The 20,576-nt window shown below is 29.8% G+C and overlaps 1 long non-coding RNA gene across 8 annotated transcripts in view; it reads right to left on the reverse strand.

The window, feature by feature from the left end:
- LOC139426072 (uncharacterized) overlaps nt 1-14,203 on the reverse strand; it is a 52,139-nt gene extending 37,936 nt beyond the window's left edge. For 2 of the 8 annotated variants that reach the window (XR_011637349.2, XR_015435419.1), the window contains exon 1: nt 13,503-14,203. This is a non-coding gene — a long non-coding RNA (uncharacterized LOC139426072). Of the gene's footprint in view, nt 1-8,281; nt 9,153-10,971; nt 11,041-13,502 lie in introns of those variants that run through there. The other 6 variants (XR_015435417.1, XR_015435416.1, XR_015435421.1 and 3 more) reach the window with 6 other exon arrangements.
- Nucleotides 14,204-20,576: the final 6,373 nt, after the last annotated feature.

The raw sequence follows: 20,576 nt of genomic DNA on the forward strand, positions 1-20,576 counted from the left end.
AAGAAGAAAAAAGTTAAGGAATTAATACCGTGGCTGTTAAACTAAAGATGTTGAAATAGAACCTCGCCTCGCTTCAATGAGAATTTTCCCTGGAGAATCGGGGATCTCCGTTTTATTGAAATAAAATTACTCTGAGAAATTCCTCAGCCAGACGTTCCACCTGGGGGTATCGATTTTAATATCGAACGGTTTGGAAGCAGGTGTTTCGACTTAGCTTTTGATTTAAAAGAAAACTTTCGCTTTGAAATTTTACGCGAGGTTTTGGTGAAATTAAAAGTATTGATTTCTTCATCGAACTTTCCAAAACTTAAAAAGAAATGAGGCTAGTTAGGGATGAAAATTTAAATTGCTCTTAGCGCTGCATGGTACAGTTTGAAATGCTAACTTTGATGAAAAGAAAGGTAGGGCTCAAGAATGCCGCATAATATGTTTTTAAATTCTTTTTCAAAAATTTTTAAGGTTTTTTACTAATTAAAAAGCTATAATTATATTAACACTAAAATATAATGATATGCTTATAATGAATGCTTATCATTATACTAAAATATAATGATAAGCAACTTCTTCAAATTAGTCAGGTAATTTCTTTTGATAAATTCAATAAGACTATTTAGAGTATTATGCTGTCATATATTTTAAAGTCATGGCACTTGTAAAGCACCTATCGAGAAATGATACACAGGCTCAATTTGACGAAAAACCTTCTCCTTTCTGAAGGGGCAGTTAATATAAAAAATGTTTTAACCCCTTTAATTTAGAAAAATGTTTAAAAAAATTGTCTATCCGTCAATGATTTATGTGTAATTTTGCGGAAATTATACTTCTTAAAACACTAGCATTCGAAAAAAACATGCATGTTTTTTTCAAACTATTTCTCAGAGATATTATCTTAAATGTCTCCATCTCGGAATTTAAGATAAAATTGTGCTTTTTTTTTCAATTTTATTAAAACTTAACGGAACATCTAATGATAGAATATTATTTGACAGTACTGAGCCCTTAGCAAAAGATGGAAAATAATAGTTTCTCTTTGCTGAAAACTTCATAACTTTTAGAAATTCAGCAGTTTTTTCGGGGATAGTATATGAAGCAATAAAATAAAGCAATTAAAATCTTTGACTCGGTAGTTTTAATACAATATATTTATTGCTACTTGTTAGATTTTAAATTTAATATTTTAAAATTAGGGAAGGCTGGTAAAGTTGATGCAAAAAAATTCTTTTATTTTTCCAAACTCTGAAAATAAACAAATGTGTAATAACAAACCACCTTTCTGAAAATGCTGATTACAAGATAGTGTTATTCCAGAATCTTTCCTGTTCTGTTTTAGGGCAGGACATTGTGGAACTATTGTGTATTTTATTTCGTCTTAGTTGTCACAATTTTCGCCTCGATATTTTCGTGAATTTCGATCTTTATCTGACTAATAAATCTCCGAACAATTTAAAAATAAATTTATTCCATATGTTTTTTGTCGAAAATTGAAAGGGAAATATTAAAATTCTAAGTTTAATAGTGACTTTTCTCTAAATATGGCAATTATTAATAACAGAAATATTTACGTCACTAGACACTAGCATTATTAACGCATTTTTACGACTAAAAACAAATGTTAAATCAATAAATGGTTACATAAATACCAAATAAAAAAAATATTGTATTTAATCCTGGTGAGAACTTTACTTTTCTAAAATAAAATATTTTGAACTTTCAAATATATTTTAAATTCCCTGAGTCTCTTGCTCTTAGTTATGTTATTAGTTTTTACTATTCATAAAAAAAAATCTTTTCATCTTTAACCTTTATCTGTTACAATTTTACTAATAATCAAAAACTAAACTTGCGTTTTCTATAAATTATGATAACGTTATATTCCTTAGAAACCGACTTTCAAAAATTAACATATTCTAATGTAATGTGTGTTAGATAAAGCTATGTGTGGTGAGATTTGTCTAGAAATTTCATGTTTCAAAATTTAATTTATCGAATTATGTTTCTTTTATGTGTTGTATTATCGACTGTATGTAGGTTTTATGGTTTCTTTTTAAACAAATAAAAATATTCTACATTTATTTCAGCTATTCCTATGAATAAGAAGAATTTTGAATCCTGTTTCCAGTTTTTATAGCAGATCTAAGCTTTTAGCCTTTTCACAACAAGATTTCAACCAAATAATGAATTACATTAAAAGATAAGATGTGAATAAACCCTTCAGATAATTCCATACCTTAAGCGAAGATAACAGTTTATAATTAGGCTATTACTTATCATAATGTCGCAGACAGTATAAAAAATGCAGACATCATAAAAATTATTAGCTATAAAATTATATGAGCAGTTGGGGCGTTAGGCTCATAAAAATCATCTAAAAATATTAATGTAAGAAATATTACATCACTTACTGTTTCTTTTCATCTAATTTGTTGAAAGTAAATTTCGCAACATTTTAGAACAAACTTTTTCACTATAGCGTTGTTCTATGAAATTTTTTGTGTAAATTTTTTTTTGTAATTATACTTGAAAAAGTATGCAGGGAAAGTCTTACGGTAGACAGTTGTGTTAATTAAATATATTCAGCGCAGTTTTGTCTTAGCGAGCTTTTCATTTAAATTGATCGGGTAAAAAAAAAATTGACGTTATAGAGACGTCGCACATTCTGCGGTTTAATTTATAAAATTCAATTTAACTCAAATGTGCATTACTTAACGAAACGCCCCACTTACCTAACTCAAATTCCCAGTTAAATTTAATTCTCATGGTTTGAAACAATGCTATTTGAAAATGTTACAAAACCGTATAGCTTTGTATTCATGGCTTTTTATCCTAACCAGTTTTGCATTCATGGCTTTTTATCCTAACCAGTTGTAAACGGTTTCACACCCGTAAAAGTAAATAAATGCTCTGAAGCTCAAATTTTACGGTTAATTGGATGAACAGATTAATTCAATTTATAAAACTCAATTTAACTCAAATGTCCATTACTTAACGAAACGCCCCACTTACCTAACTCAAATTCCCAGTTAAATTTAATTCTCATGGTTTGAAACAATGCTATTTGAAAATGTTACAAAACCGTATAGCTTTGTATTCATGGCTTTTTATCCTAACCAGTTTTGCATTCATGGCTTTTTATCCTAACCAGTTGTAAACGGTTTCACACCCGTAAAAGTAAATAAATGCTCTGAAGCTCAAATTTTACGGTTAATTGGATGAACAGATTAATTCAATTTATAAAACTCAATTTAACTCAAATGTGCATTACTTAACGAAACGCCACTTACCTAACTCAAATTCCCAGTTAAATTTAATTCTCATGGTTTGAAACAATGCTATTTGAAAATGTTACAAAACCGTATAGCTTTGTATTCATGGCTTTTTATCCTAACCAGTTTTGCATTCATGGCTTTTTATCCTAACCAGTTGTAAACGGTTTCACACCCGTAAAAGTAAATAAATGCTCTGAAGCTCAAATTTTACGGTTAATTGGATGAACAGATTAATTCAATTTATAAAACTCAATTTAACTCAAATGTCCATTACTTAACGAAACGCCCCACTTACCTAACTCAAATTCCCAGTTAAATTTAATTCTCATGGTTTGAAACAATGCTATTTGAAAATGTTACAAAACCGTATAGCTTTGTATTCATGGCTTTTTATCCTAACCAGTTTTGCATTCATGGCTTTTTATCCTAACCAGTTGTAAACGGTTTCACACCCGTAAAAGTAAATAAATGCTCTGAAGCTCAAATTTTACGGTTAATTGGATGAACAGATTAATTCAATTTATAAAATTCAATTTAACTCAAATGTCCATTACTTAACGAAACGCCCCACTTACCTAACTCAAATTCCCAGTTAAATTTAATTCTCATGGTTTGAAACAATGCTATTTGAAAATGTTACAAAACCGTATAGCTTTGTATTCATGGCTTTTTATCCTAACCAGTTTTGCATTCATGGCTTTTTATCCTAACCAGTTGTAAACGGTTTCACACCCGTAAAAGTAAATAAATGCTCTGAAGCTCAAATTTTACGGTTAATTGGATGAACAGATTAATTCAATTTATAAAATTCAATTTAACTCAAATGTCCATTACTTAACGAAACGCCCCACTTACCTAACTCAAATTCCCAGTTAAATTTAATTCTCATGGTTTGAAACAATGCTATTTGAAAATGTTACAAAACCGTATAGCTTTGTATTCATGGCTTTTTATCCTAACCAGTTTTGCATTCATGGCTTTTTATCCTAACCAGTTGTAAACGGTTTCACACCCGTAAAAGTAAATAAATGCTCTGAAGCTCAAATTTTACGGTTAATTGGATGAACAGATTAATTCAATTTATAAAATTCAATTTAACTCAAATGTCCATTACTTAACGAAACGCCCCACTTACCTAACTCAAATTCCCAGTTAAATTTAATTCTCATGGTTTGAAACAATGCTATTTGAAAATGTTACAAAACCGTATAGCTTTGTATTCATGGCTTTTTATCCTAACCAGTTTTGCATTCATGGCTTTTTATCCTAACCAGTTGTAAACGGTTTCACACCCGTAAAAGTAAATAAATGCTCTGAAGCTCAAATTTTACGGTTAATTGGATGAACAGATTAATTCAATTTATAAAATTCAATTTAACTCAAATGTCCATTACTTAACGAAACGCCCCACTTACCTAACTCAAATTCCCAGTTAAATTTAATTCTCATGGTTTGAAACAATGCTATTTGAAAATGTTACAAAACCGTATAGCTTTGTATTCATGGCTTTTTATCCTAACCAGTTTTGCATTCATGGCTTTTTATCCTAACCAGTTGTAAACGGTTTCACACCCGTAAAAGTAAATAAATGCTCTGAAGCTCAAATTTTACGGTTAATTGGATGAACAGATTAATTCAATTTATAAAATTCAATTTAACTCAAATGTCCATTACTTAACGAAACGCCCCACTTACCTAACTCAAATTCCCAGTTAAATTTAATTCTCATGGTTTGAAACAATGCTATTTGAAAATGTTACAAAACCGTATAGCTTTGTATTCATGGCTTTTTATCCTAACCAGTTTTGCATTCATGGCTTTTTATCCTAACCAGTTGTAAACGGTTTCACACCCGTAAAAGTAAATAAATGCTCTGAAGCTCAAATTTTACGGTTAATTGGATGAACAGATTAATTCAATTTATAAAATTCAATTTAACTCAAATGTGCATTACTTAACGAAACGCCCCACTTACCTAACTCAAATTCCCAGTTAAATTTAATTCTCATGGTTTGAAACAATGCTATTTGAAAATGTTACAAAACCGTATAGCTTTGTATTCATGGCTTTTTATCCTAACCAGTTTTGCATTCATGGCTTTTTATCCTAACCAGTTGTAAACGGTTTCACACCCGTAAAAGTAAATAAATGCTCTGAAGCTCAAATTTTACGGTTAATTGGATGAACAGATTAATTCAATTTATAAAACTCAATTTAACTCAAATGTCCATTACTTAACGAAACGCCCCACTTAACCTAACTCATATGTCCAGTTAAATCTAATTTTCATGGTTTGAAACAATGCTATTTGTAAATGTTCCAAAACCGTATAATTTTGTATTCATGACTTTTTATCCATACCAGTTGTAAACGGTTTCACACCCGTAAAAGTAAATAAATGCTCCGAAGCTCAAATTTTACGGTTAATTGGATGGACAGATTAATTTTAAAGTAATTTTAGAATGAGAATTCTAACTGAGATTTAAAAACAGCGAATTGTAAGGTATACAATTTTTAGCGTAATTTTAAAGAATATAATTTAACACGGCAAAATGCAAACTTTGAGCAAAATCGGTTGAATTGTTCCTGAGAAATTGAATTTCAAAAAGTCGCATTGAAAATTCGATTTTCGCAGGAACTATTCGACCGATTTTGCTAAAACTTTGCATTTTGCGAAAGTATAATCTTTAAAATAATGTAAAAAAACTGTATACCTTAAAATTCAGAAATTTTTCGACTATTATAAGTAAAACAAAAAATAATAAATATTTACTAAAATAGTTTTTTCATGGGGTTTTCTTTGGATAAGCAAATTTTATTATTATAAGCATTTTTTTAAAAATTTGTTTAAAAATCTCTCTAGATATGGCGAAATGCGCAAAAAGTAAAATTAACAGTAAGGAGTCCAAACTTTCATCCGCTCTTTTGACCAAACTGTTGGAAATCCGAATCCGTGGAAAAAAAGGTATGTTTATTCAGAGAAAGTTGATTTTTGTGCCTGATTTCGTAACTCAAAATGTTGTATGCACTAATTAGCATCTCTGAGGTCATCCCCTCCATGTATTAAGATAGAGTCCTAAAAAATGAAAATCCGATAATTAGATCAAAAGTTATTCAGGATGGTCTGTTTTTTTGTGCATAAATTATTTCTGAACGTAAATCATCACTGTATATAAATCATTTCTTAGACTATGTTTCGTTCCAAGATACAGACACAAGTAGCATTGTATTAAAAATTCATTTTCTCTTATTACATTCCACAAAAGTACATTTGCTTTCTTAATTAAGGGTAGCCTACAGCACTTTTAAATACAAATATTTTCTGATATCTCGGGGTTCCCAACCTATGGGCTACAAATGGTTTGCCAAAGTTTGTCCAAAAACTTAAATTTTCCTGTTGTAAAATTGAGCATATAATTTTATAAGCATTTTACATCATATTACGCAAAAATGAAGAGGAAAAAAAATTCTAAACTGAAAAAGAAACAAAAATAAATCTTTCAGATAAGAACGAGGTTTTCTGTCTGATTGTATACATACTACGAGGAAATATTACTCTATAAAACCTATATGAAATTAAATGAAAACCCATTATTTATGCGAGTAACATATGCATGTTTAGAAATTTTCTGCAACGTAATTAATAATCACCCAAAAATAATCTATAAATGCTTTTAAGTTATTCACATCTTGGGACAAAAATATTACATAGTCTCCGCAGTAATTATTGAGGAAAAATCTATTTGTAGCGTATCTTTCTGTCTATATTTCTAGCGCGAAAGCCCTTTTTCTTAGAAGTATGCTTTGCATACAAATGAATTAATCACAGCTCTCGAATAATAATGATCGAAAAAAATCGTCGAAATTGCTCCAGGGAAAGACTTCCAGGCGTAATGAGGCATTGAAAATTCAAAGAATACTACTTGCATTTTAATTAATCTTTCTCTTTACTTTTTTATCCACTGCGTGAACTGATGTTGATTCAATTTTTTTTCCTAAACAAAGCTCAATGCTTTTGAGTAACGCTGTTCTTCCGATGTCTCGGAGTTGGTATTTCAGGTTTAAAAATTTGAAAATATCTTTTATTTCTTTACTGCTTCGATTGAAAGCACTTAAATTCCATACCATATTGAGCGTTCGTAATTAAAAATTTTAATTAAAACAACTTGCATAAAATTAATTATAAATTAAATAATGGGTGCTTTCGAAGATTTTTGAAGGCTCTTTGAAGAAAAAGAAGCTTGAATGCATTTAACCCTTTGACACAAATTTTTTATTAATGATATTTGTTATATATTTTTCATTATTTTGTATTAATTTAGGTCAAAATATGGGGAATTTTTATTTTATTAATGTTTCAATGATTGTAGTTGGGAAATACAGCAGAAACAACGGTATCTTTTTCTGCGTTGACGGCGAAATCTTCCAAGCACTGTTGTCACTTCTCCAAACAATTTTTCAAATTTACACTTAAGAGAAGCAGCTATTCCTTATTTAAAACTGTTCAAAGTAACCCCAGTTGACTGCACACTATTAAACCAATCGGTACAATTATTTCTATATTTTTGTTTCTTTAAATGATGGTCTTCTGATTGTAACAAAGTTAAGAGGATTTAATAAATCATTGAATAGATATAACTTGCATTTTAAGGTATCGTCACTAATATGAAAACTAAAATGTTAGCAGTTTTTTCTTCAAAAAATATACCGTTTCACAGAAATTTTTCAAATTATTCATTTTTTTAAACTATAATGAAGATATTATTTAAATAATATATTATATAAAGACATATTAATTCCTGATTAAATAAACATTTTATAAACATTATAAATAAAAAATGTTTATTATTAAAACATAAATAAAATTATGTTTTGAAAAAGAATAACGATGAAAAATTTCTGAAAGTTTAATAAATTTTTGAGAGGGAAGCTTGTGCGCCCCCCCCCCCTCCGTGCAACTGCAAAGAGACAAAACATCATTCTTCTCAAATAGAAATACATAAAAAAGTAAAAAGTTTGATACAATTTATGCAATTCTTCCGCAAGCTGCCACTTGTCTTGAAAATATTTGAGTTCTAAATAATGGGAATACTCCTTAAATACATGATTAGAAATTAATTCGTTGAAATGGGACGCGCTTAATTCATTTGTCTTGTTTAAGCTGCTATATGTTTTGTCGAAGGCAAAAATAAAAAGTAATTTCATATTTATATCTGAAGTTCAAGCTTTAATTTCATCGAAGAATTTTTATGTTTACAAATATGCAAGAACCTATAAATTAGGAGGAAATATTTTCAAAATTATGTAATGAGGATATGGCATTTTTTTTTTGTTGAAATTATTCAGACAGGTCGTGGACGTCTTGGAAAAAAATTAAATACCTTTCTTGTTTCTATTACAATGTTCTAATTATTACAGTAAAAAATTTTACTAATGTTATACATCATGTATATATTAACATTACTGAAACTATTAAACATTACTGAAATTAAAGTTTATTGGAAGTGAAGATAAATTAGTTCGGTAGCGTAACATCCCTCTTTATGCTGACATTCCATAGAAATTTGGCCGTAACAGAATTTGGCTCTTTTACAATCTTCTGAAACAGGCAGTTAAGAGAGCCTTGTTTTAGTACGTTTCTAAAATATCCCTAAGACTACCTCTCAAACTGATTAATCTGAACCCAGAATTTGATTAAGTCTAGGATAGAATTTTCTTTAATATATTCTTTGAGTGCAACAATCCTTAAGTTTTATGTATCGATCCCAGAATATTTATGAATGCACAGTTGCCAACGATATTTAAGCTGGAGGCAATTATTCTGTATCAAAACTTCTGAACTGGATCCTCCAATCGATAAGTTGCTATACTTGAAAGAAAAAAAACCTAAAGATGAAAAAAAAGAGATGTTGCAACTCAGGGGACAAATTGCAAAAGCATTATTAGAATTGAAAAAGACAATGGGGAAAACCCTAAAGACAAAGTTTTTCTGGTAAATAAATTTTTCTGAAAAGTAACAAATATGCAGATGTTCAGTGATTATACGGATATTGGTAAACTACGCGGCTTTTTGCATCTTTGCACAATTTATAGGGCCTAACTAATAAGCTTCATGCTTACATATGAAAAAATATAATTTATACTATGCTAAATATGAGATTAAAATTTGAAAACAATATGAGGTAAATATAAATATGACCTAAATATTAAAAAAAAAGTTTGTCTATATAAAATTATTATGCAAATAAAAATTAACTTTAAAATATTTTCTTAATTTCAATTGGGTATAATATGAAAAAACACAACTACTTCGATTTAGTAGGAACAACATATGACGCAATGCTAAACGAATGGAATTCAGTTGTTGTTTATTTAGTTATTGTTATTAGTAGTTGTTGTTATTTGTTTTAGTTGTTGTTGTTTATTTAGTTGTATTTAGTTTCAATAACTTTTCTTTATAATGCAATAAAATCTGGCGAGCAGCTATTTAAACGATCGAACACTTCGTTTGTTTATTTGTGGCTTGAAGTTAGGCTCGCAGAAAATGCCGTTCATGGGTTAAATTTAGTAGGAACAACACAACCTGTGACGTAGGCTATATTATATCCAATTCTTGTCACTAAGTTCTGCACGAATGCTAAAATGTGTGTATTATATTCTTCTTATATGTAAGGAAAGTTTAAATATTATTGAAACCCATCTTCACAATTTAAGAAAAAATTATGTTTAATTTAAAAAATAATAATTTCATCTCAAAAATAATCTATTAAAGCAAGACAAAATTTTACTTAACTGAAATTTGATTTTGTTTTGGAAAAAAAGATTTTATCTGAAATTTCTGAAATGAAGAACTAATTTCAAGAATGAAAAAAAAATCCAAATTCCCCTATCTAAAATAGTTTATTCTTTAGGAAAAATGTCGAAAAGGAATTCAATCATGCGCTTTTTATATTTATATAAACAAACCTGTACACAGAGAGAGTCAATTTCGAACAGTTCTAATCCCCGTTTTGTCTAGGGGCGTTTTGCAAAACTATCAGAATGTGGAAAATTACATTGATTTTGCGGAACAATTCAAGCAGTTAAATTGTGTTTGGCCAAATACTGAAGTTAATTTCACGCACTGTGGATTGTGAAAACGCTCTTATTATCGTTTGACTTTGCCCCCAAGATGTTTCGCAACGACCCAACTGATTCTTTGTTCCGAATTTTCGATTAGATTTAGCAAGAATTGTAATTTCGAGAAATTCTATTACATTTGCCTACAATCTGGAAATAGAGGAGTTTAGAGGGTTCGAAATAACATTCTTCAAACAAAAGATAGTTATTATAAGTAGATAATATGAATGGTTGTTCTTCCATATCAAAGAGAAAATTGCTTTTTCTTGTCGTAAAAATTTTATAATAATAGATGAGTATTGAGATAATCTATCAGAACACGGCACAGAATGAGCTTTTTACCTATTAATCATTTTAAGCAAAATATGCGATTGAAAGTTTGAAACTGAAGAGATTTCCGCATTATTTTCGATTGAATATCTTTGTTTTTAGAATAAATGGGGTAAAAAAATTAAGTTGCATTAATGGTTTAATTTAAATCAACCTTTCTCATTCGCTGAGCAATAAAAATGGATTTGTTTAAGTACCCGAACATAAAATGAAATTTTTACTAAACTCTTGATATTCTGAAAATAGAATCTAAAACCTTTGGAAACCAATCTAGAATATCTTTCCTTCTCTTGAATATGGTTGCGTTTTCTGTTCTCAGCGTTTTCTATATTCAATAGGTAAAAGAACGAAAATTCAGATTTTTCAAACACATTTTTCGATAGATCGCATGTCTGTAAAACTTATACCATAATTTTGAACCTTGTTCATGCTAAGTTTTCATACAATTTCCGATTGAAGATTAAAAGTCTTTTTATGAGAAATTACAAACATAAAAACTATTTTTTTTTTGCTCAAATTTTCTCTTTCATGTTTGATTTCTTAAAGATTGAATGGCTGTAAGTAAATCTTTGCTTTGAGTCGCGAAATTACGAACAATTTAATTATTTTTTTCTTGTATTGCATCAGTCTTTGTTTGACAAAATTTCATTAAAATCTTCCCAGTAGTTTTGGAAATAATTAATCGAATCCATAAATTCTTTTTAATTTGAATAACAGTTTAGATTGGATTTAGATGAATTTAGTTGCGTTAGTTTCAGATTTAAATATTTGTAATCACCAAATAAAGACATGCATTTCAAGAGCAGCAAAAAAAATATATATAAATTTTGATTTATACTTGAATTTACTTTATTCTCGCTGATGAAAATATGCAGTTTAATAACTGGGAATTGAAACTAACATAAAAATTGAAGGAAAAGTACATTCCCATCCCACTGATGAAAATATACAGGGCGCAAGTAAAAAAAAAGAAAAAAGAAACTTTCTGAATAACTTTTAATCTGATGATTGGATTTTCTCTTATTGAAAATCAATTTCAGTGGTTAGAGGGGGATCTCAAATACGCTAATTAATTGGAGCAAACTATATTAAGTTACGAAATAAATAGCCAAAAATTCAAATCCGTCGAAAGAAGGTATGTTTATTCAGAAAAAGAACGTTTTCGCATCAGATTTTGTAACTTATAGTCTGCATTACTTGATTACAATATTTGAGGTAATTCTCTCAAACCATTAAGGTTAAATTTTAGTACGGGAAAATCCAATTATCAGCACAAGAGTTACTCAGGTAAAGTAATCCGTTCTTTTCCGAACACTGTATACATTTCAAATAAACTGACAGAAATACAGATTTCAGAAACTATGCATTTAAATTTACAGATAGTGAAATGTAAAGGCATATTTAAAAGCCAATTTTCAATAAAACTCGGAAAAATCAGTATGATTCGGATACTTTACATTTTGTAATTTTTTGAACTTTAAAGGATATGTTCTTCATGTAAACCTATTAAACACATGTTTATTTTGGGGAGAAAAAAAATTTCTTTACGTTTTAAAGAGTCAAAATTAAGATATTATGGAATTTTGAGAAAAAAAGCATTGATTTGACAATTTACAATATTTGTCTTAAAGTGGCAAGAAGCTCAATCTTCACACAACTTTCAAGGTGATTAACTACCTTCTCCAAAATAAACAAGTAAGAAATTTGCCAGAAAGGAAGTACAACCGAAACAAAATCAATTCACAGAGCTATGTTACTGAATCAACCTTTTTTTTAATAATATGGCCTTAAATTTTGTGACCCGTACTTAAGTACAGAAAAAACCTCACTTAAGTTATACAACTAATAGATCAAAGCTTATAAAAGTTTTAATGTTCATGACTATGCAGAGAAAGAAAGCTTTAGATCCCATGCATTTATTTAGGATTAATCAAATGAGTTAAAACCGAGTTAAAATGAGAGCAAAGCAAATTTATTATTAATACTTCCAGAAACATTTAATACCTTATTTCGAATATTAACTTTCCACTTTTTTTATTTTACACTATATTGAATTAAGACATGGCCCTATTGGGCGAACGGTTTAGAAGTAATTTAAATTTTGTTTAAAACAGCATAAATTTTGAATTATACCTGCTTACGTTTCCGAAATTGCTATTTAATCTCCTAAGTTATTGTAATTCTCTTGAAGTATTGTCTGCCTTGAATGAAATGTTGTTGTTGTTGTAGTTCATTTACGTCGCACTAGAGCTGCTCAATGGGCTATTGGCGACGGTCTGGGAAACACCCCTGATATTGATCCGAAGACATGCCATCACAATTTTGATCCTCTACAGAGGGGATGACACCCCCGCTTCGGTAGCCCAACGAACTGCACGCGAAGCCTAGCATTTTACGGTAGAACGGTTTAACGAGGATCAATACCGCACATCCTCGGCCCCTACGCAGACTGATCTAAGTGGACACCCACCCGCACACTGACCACAGCCAGTGATGCTCGACTTCGGTGATCTGCTGGGAACAGTGTCTTAACGATCAGTCCACTGCGGGACCCATAGGTCTTTGAATTGATTTTGTTTTCTCTACATTTAAGGCTTCCTTTTCAGAAAATTTCATACTTGTCTAGCTTTTTCGAAGGCAGTTAATGAACAAGAAAGTTGTGCAAAATTTGAGTTTTTCGAAACTTTAAGGTCATGAAAAATATACACCCTACGTCTGTTTACTTTCTTCAGGTATTACTTTTATTATTTTTAGATACTTTAAATAAATATTTGCAGAAATACGTACCTTTGTGGTTCACTGATGGTGCTAGTAGATTTTGGTGATCAAAGTCAAAGACAATAGCCATTTTTCGAGAATTTTCGAATCACTTTTCACCTGTGATACAAAGGTCCAATGAGAGTATTTATGTCTTGATATTTAGAACACAAAATAACAGTTAGTGTCGCTTACTGGAATTGAAAACTCATCTTTGAACTTACAAAAACTTTTAGTTAGCAAGGAATAAAATAACTTAAACATCATATAGCTTCCTGGAAAACGTAATGAACGAGAGTATTCTACTCAATACAAAAAAAAAAATACAGCTATAGTCGTTCCATATTCTTTTCTATACAAATCCAGTCTCAATCTGTCTTAAACAGGCAAACATCTAATATCCAAACAGAAACGCTTGCATAAAAAGAGTAAAAAAAAAATCGTAACAAATATACTAATCGAACAAATTAAATGTCCGAAATAAACTTTGAAAAATGAATCAATAAGCAATCCAGAAAAGAAAGAAAAGACACAACTTTTCACAGAACTTAAAAACCATAGATATAAAGGTATTCTATATTAGTCCCCCTGTTTAAAACTTAAACTTTCCCTTCTGAATCATTTTCATCTTTCTCCCTCTTCCGGTGGTTTTTCGAACTAGTGATTTCAGACTCTCCATTCTTCTTACTCGAACCTCGTTCCTTCAAATTCGTTGTCTGACACCGTGATTCACTCGTTTTACAAGGAGTATTGCAACTTGTAAATTTAAGTGCGTGTGTATTTTTTTTTCTTCAAAATTTATAGGATCTTCAGCTTTTATCCCTCCCCCCTCCCCCTCCCCCCCAAAAAAAAGATTGAAAGACATTTTTTCACAAAAAAACACGCGTATAATAGTTTTACATAAAGAACATATCCTGAAAATTTCAGGAAAATAAAAAATGCAAAGTATTCAACCTTGCCTGACTCTTAAAAAAACTGGCTTTTAAACTACAGTTGGATCTCTATTTAGCGAAGTTGATAAATCTCGATAATAAGTTCGTTATATGGAAAATTCGTTAAATAGATAATCACCTTTTGTCATACTTAAACACAAAACAGATTCTAAATTCATAAACGCTGGGCATAATTAAAATAGCAAATTGATACACCTTTATCTTGTAAATTAGTATCTACTATTTATTTTATAAATCTTAGCTATAAGAGAAATCTGCATGGAAAGCAAGAATAGAGCAAAACATTATCCAGTGTTACACTATCATGTTACATACATTTTCAACTAAAAGAAGCAAAATTTATGCATAAAATTATAACTGTATTTATTTGCTGAATAAAATTATAACTGCAAAGTAATTTTAAACATACATTACCACATGCGCTCTTAAGTTTAATTATTACTGATAAAATCCATTAATTCCGTCTGAGTTTTTCATTTGAAATGCGTCCCGCAGTGGACTGATCGTTAAGACACGGTTCCCAGCAGATCACCGAAGTCAATCATCACTGGGTGCGGTCAGTGTGCGGGTGGGTGACCACTTGGATCAGTCTGCGTAGGGACCGAGGGTGTGCGGTATTGGTCCTCGTTAAACTGTGCTACCGTAAATTGCTTGACTTCGCGCGCAGGTCGTCAGGCTACCGAAGCGGGAGGCGTATTGACAAAACATACCGTAGATTGTAAAGGGGTTGGCGAAAATATCTATCGGCGTTGAAGGAGCGTCTCGCAAATCGCCAAACAGCTGTGTGCTTATGTTTTTTTTTTTTTTTTTTTTTCGGTATCACGTATCTATCATTCACCAAGTTATATATGGGTGTGACATTTCAGAGTTTCAAATAAGCTGATCTTCATTAGATTCTTCTGCATTAAATGAAATATAAAGCGTATTTTTTTGTTATAGCTCCGACATAATCGTTTGTATTTGTTAACATAATTGTGTTTATTAGCGTTTTTTAGAAGATCGTAATAAAACTAAGATAAAAAAAATTATATATTATTACCTCCATAGCCCCCTTCTGTATTTTCATAACTTTCATTAAATGTATACGCGTATTTCGAGTAGTGCACTTCTTTACCTACTCATCCACTAATTAAAATTAATAATTTCACAATAACCTCTAATCCTTAATAATGAAATGATTATTACAATAAAGTTCGTTTACTTAAAAGATTTAAAAAAAATTATTGTTCAGCAGTGACTTTGTTACTAATTCTATATTCATTAATTAAACTTACTGGTTCTGCTCGATAAACATTTACAATTTTTTTTAAATTTTATTTAATTTTCAGTTATTATGGAATTACTTAAATATTTTTCGACGTAGAGATTATTTAGCAGTAATGCGAAAAGCTGAAATTTATAAATGTATAATATTTATAAATGTTAAGAGAATTATTAGCAGCTATTTTGTACTAATTATTTTAGTTGAAATGTTCATTATACACAGTTTTATAAAAATAATCGTAAAATTCATTGAACGATGGAGACATTGACATTTTAAAGTGCAAGTAGAATTCAATAATCATTTCATTTTATAATTGTAAAACGGTAGATAAGTAACTTCGTTATAAAGTTTTACATGATACGAGAATATTATGCTATTGCTTTATAATGAAAGAACAACACTTTAAGTTCTAAACTTTTTGTGGAAAAGAAAAAAAAAACGAAATTTTTTCCCTGTCATCGGTGTTAGCGATTAGAGAGTGTTTTATCGTATAAATGTTAAGTCAGTACTGTTCCATTTTAAATAAAAATGCATTTTGCTCCGGAAAAAAAATTACTTGAATTTGTCAATAGAAATTCCCTAATTATTGTAGCAAGAACTTTTAAATTTCTAATCAAACTTTCCTCTATTATAATTTTGTGCAAATAATTATTATTAATAATATAAATGACTAATAAAAGGAATTAATTGAGAATGTTCAATTTTAATAAATTAACTGTTTACGCAATCAGATTAATAACTTTTTTCATAATTTACAAATGGAGAAAAAGTCTTTTACAGTTTAAAAGTGAAAAGAAAAATAAAGTTGAGATTAAGTTTATAAAGTAAGCATAACTCGAAGGAGGTTGAAGTAAGGGCATTAAAATCAAAATTTCAAAAGAAGAAAAAAATCACCTTTTAGTGTACAGTGAGCATTAAACGAAAAATCTAAAACTAACTTTTGATCAAATGATCAGATGTTTACGTTCTAGGACTCAAACTTTAGATTTAGAATTTCCTTAATTCCCTACCACTATTGTATATATTTACTTTTCACCTAACTTGTAAAATTGTAAAGTTTAGAATTTCTTACAGAATCACTCAGGCAAAGTGATTGTGTTTTATTTAAATATTATTTAGAAAGAATTTTTCTAAAAGTATTTCTTTTAAAGTTTTTATCAAACTTTTGTTTTTTTATTTATCTATAGTTATTGAAAGTTAAGTTGATGATTTTTAAGTTGAAATGAATGCCGCCCTGCTTTGCATATTTCAAATATTATTTCTAAAGAAATGTATAACTTAACATTAAACATCCAGGACCTTACAATTGTAAATCAAACAATCATTACATTTATTTATTAAAAAACACTCTTATGACCTGATAATAAATTGATCTAAATCTCAAATGTGAGTTTTATAACATATAATTTATTTAAACTCAGCATATACATCTAACCTCTGTTGTCGCCAATGTCTCAATTTTAAAATATAGTCTTTCTTTTATAAATTTTCTGATATTTTCATATGAAGAATGGTATTAAGTTCGAGAATTAAAAATTTGTGCCCAAAAAAGTTGCTAAAAATTATAATTATTATTAATATATGACAACAGGAAGTTTTTAATTGAAGGTTGAAATTTTTTTAAATTATGTTATTTTTTAATTATATTTTTATTACCAAACTCATATAACAGTATTTAGGAATCTATAAATTTATGTTACGTATGATAGTTGCATTATAACCTGTACGCAATATGTGTAAATAAAATATATTTTTAAAATTGTGCATTTTCTATTAATTGCATTTATTATTCTTATATTGAAAAGGTATCAAGTTATCTATGACCTCCATAATGAATGAAGTATTTACCGACTTTTATATATATTAAGAAATTGAATCAATTTTTCACAAAGTTTAAAATCTCATCTCATCCAAAAAAAAGTCATTTCATAAAATTATGCAAAAAAGTAATTTAATATATATTTTTTTATAATGAATGCTTCTAGCAATGAAACAAACGCTTTCAAACTTTATTTTAAAAATATTGATTATTTCGTTTACAAGAAACTATTACTTTAAAGCGTGATAGCATTTTTGAATACTCTATTTTTTTCTAGTAAATAATATGTCTTTGTTAATTTCTAAAAAAATAATCTTGATAAAAAAGCTTACATTATTCTTTTATAGAGAATATTGATTTCATAGAAAATATCACTAAAATAAAACAGGTTATGTTTTCTTACAATAAAAGTTAAATAGAATTAATTCTTCAAAATAGCGTTTCAATAAAACATAGTATTAAAATGTTACGTTATTTTTTGTGATTGGTTCATTAATAAATTATTTTTATTTCTTCGCAAACACAATTCTTGTTAAAAAATTAAAAAATTGAATCTGCTTTATCAAAAAACTAGATCGTTTTATAAAATATAAATTATAGAGCTTAATAAAATATAAATACAGTGCATTTGTAAAGTGATCCTGACAATAAAAAGGTGTTATTTTCTTTTTTATTTTCTCTACTAAAAGGAATTAATGAGTTATTTTTATTCATAATGGCTAGTCGAGGAGAAGAAAATATCGAATTACACTGCTTAGGTTAATGTAATTTCGTTCTCCCACCACATTTACGCGTAATCCATCGCCAACTCCACCTGCAATCGCCACGTTTACAATCTACGGTATGTTTTGTCAATACGCAAGCGGGAGTGCCATCCCCTCCGCGGAGGATCAAAATTATGATGGCATGTCTTCGGATCATCCTCCGGGATGTTTCCCAGACCGTCGCCTATAGCCCATTGTGCAGCTCTAGTGCGTCGTAAATTAACAACTATAACAATAACAATCATTTGAAATGCAAACAAAATGGGAAAGGGATTTTACTGATTTCTCTAAAAGTTAAGGGGGCTTCGAAAATCAATTCAAGGTCATTTCCTCTATAAAAGGCGCTAATAAGTTTGAAATGTTCTGAAATATTTTGAGAAAATAGGGAAAGTGGATTTCAAAGAAAATTCCGTTAAATAGAAAATTCACTTCGCTATTTGGAAGTTATTTTACGAAGAAATTTCCAAAATGTTCTTGGTTCCTAGAAAAAATTCGTAAAATAGAGAAATTCGCAAAATGGAAGTTCGTTAAATAGAAGTCCGACTGTATTAAAGTGTACGTGGCTTTTATATTGTATAATAAATCAATTCAAAAGCAACAATCGTCCCGCAGTGGACTGATCGTTAAGACACGGTTCCCAGCAGATCACCGAAGTCAAGCATCACTGGCTACGGTCAGTGTGCGGGTGGGTGACCACTTGGATCAGTTTGCGTAGGGACCGAGGGTGTGCGGTATTGGTCCTCGTTAAAGTGTTCTATAGTTCGTTCACCAGGAGTTGAGACTTGGCTCCACCTCCTCGGACGCAGAGTTCATTTCAGCGCGGGGGAGTAAGAGGAAAAACATCTCCGTTGTTGAAATTGAGACAACCCTTAATTTGCGCCAAACACAGAAAGTGAATTCTTTTTCACTTACTTCGCTTTATCATCTGCTAATATACCTTTTGTTACACTAGCTAATTAAATATAGTTTAAATTTAAAAACTGTCGTTCTCCCAGCGAAATGTCTCATAAAGGACAAACTATTCACTCAAAAGAAAGAAATATCATAAAAAATAGTTTAAAATATCATCAAATTTATGAAATATTCATTGTTAAAACATAAAGTTTGCGAAATAAATATTTTTGCCAAACGATCGCCAAATAGCAACATTGTTCAGGATTGCTCACAACCTTCTCCCAAAAATAGCGAAATAGTATCGTCGCATACCACGTGATGAAGGCGGAGCCAAGTGCCAACTCCTGGTGAACGAGCTATACCGTAAAGTGCTCGACTTCGCGCGCAGGTCGTCGGGCTACCGAAGCGCGGGTGCCATGTGCCATCCCCTCCGCAGAGGATCAACATTGTGATGGCAAGTCTTCGGATCATCATCCGGGATGTTTCCCAGACCGTCGCCAATAGCTCATTGTGCAGCTCTAGTGCGACGTAAATTAACAACAACAACAAAAGCAACAATTGTTAAGAAAGCAATTCGGAAGGAGATGTTACTTTCTATTTTAAATTGGAAAGCAAAGATATTATTGTTACTTTAGGACACCTAAATGCTCAATTTTGAACATTGTATCAAGAATAACAAAATATAGACAAGCATGGACTGAATTATATTATTTAAGGTAAGTCAAAAGTATTCACTCAACTTTCTTATACCAAAAAAAGAAAAAGAAAATGGATAAAGTTTCAGTTGAAATGTTTAGACCAGATTTTTAAAAGCAAAAAGTTTAGAAAGAGTTTCTTAATAAAACTTTCCCGGAATCCTTATAGAGTCGACACGTGTAACGTCTCCCGTTTCCGCGCAGTCCTTTAGGTTTACTTTAATCCAGGAAATTAGATTTTTTCCTCTTTTTATCCGGTAAATGTTTTAAGAAATGACTCTATTACACGAAATGGTTGCGCGAAACGAATATTAGTTTCGTTTTTTCGACATTTTCAATCTATCATTGATATTTTGAACGTCAAAAACAGGAAAAAACTTTTGATGCCCAGATAATGGTTTTAGTAAAATGCTATTGGGGGAATATGATATGAATACTGATCTTTTTACTTCATCCTTTATTTTCATCTAGATAACTCAATTAAATTTTAACCGTATAGTCTATACTTTTACGTGAAATACGTATATAACAGCCAATTATATTACAGAAAGAGAGTTTTAAAAAATAAATAATTGCTTTATACACTAAGTTTTCAATTTGTTATAACAAAACTCTTATTCTAAAAAAATTCCGGCTGCTTTCAAAGAAGATCAGTCTAAGTTTTCTTGTTATTCAGTCATTGATGGTCAACTTCGAAACCTCATAATTTTGATTT

Source organism: Parasteatoda tepidariorum, chromosome 7 (genome assembly GCF_982258835.1).
Source record: "Parasteatoda tepidariorum strain Cologne lab strain chromosome 7, Ptep-v5.0, whole genome shotgun sequence".
NCBI lineage: Eukaryota > Metazoa > Arthropoda > Arachnida > Araneae > Theridiidae > Parasteatoda > Parasteatoda tepidariorum.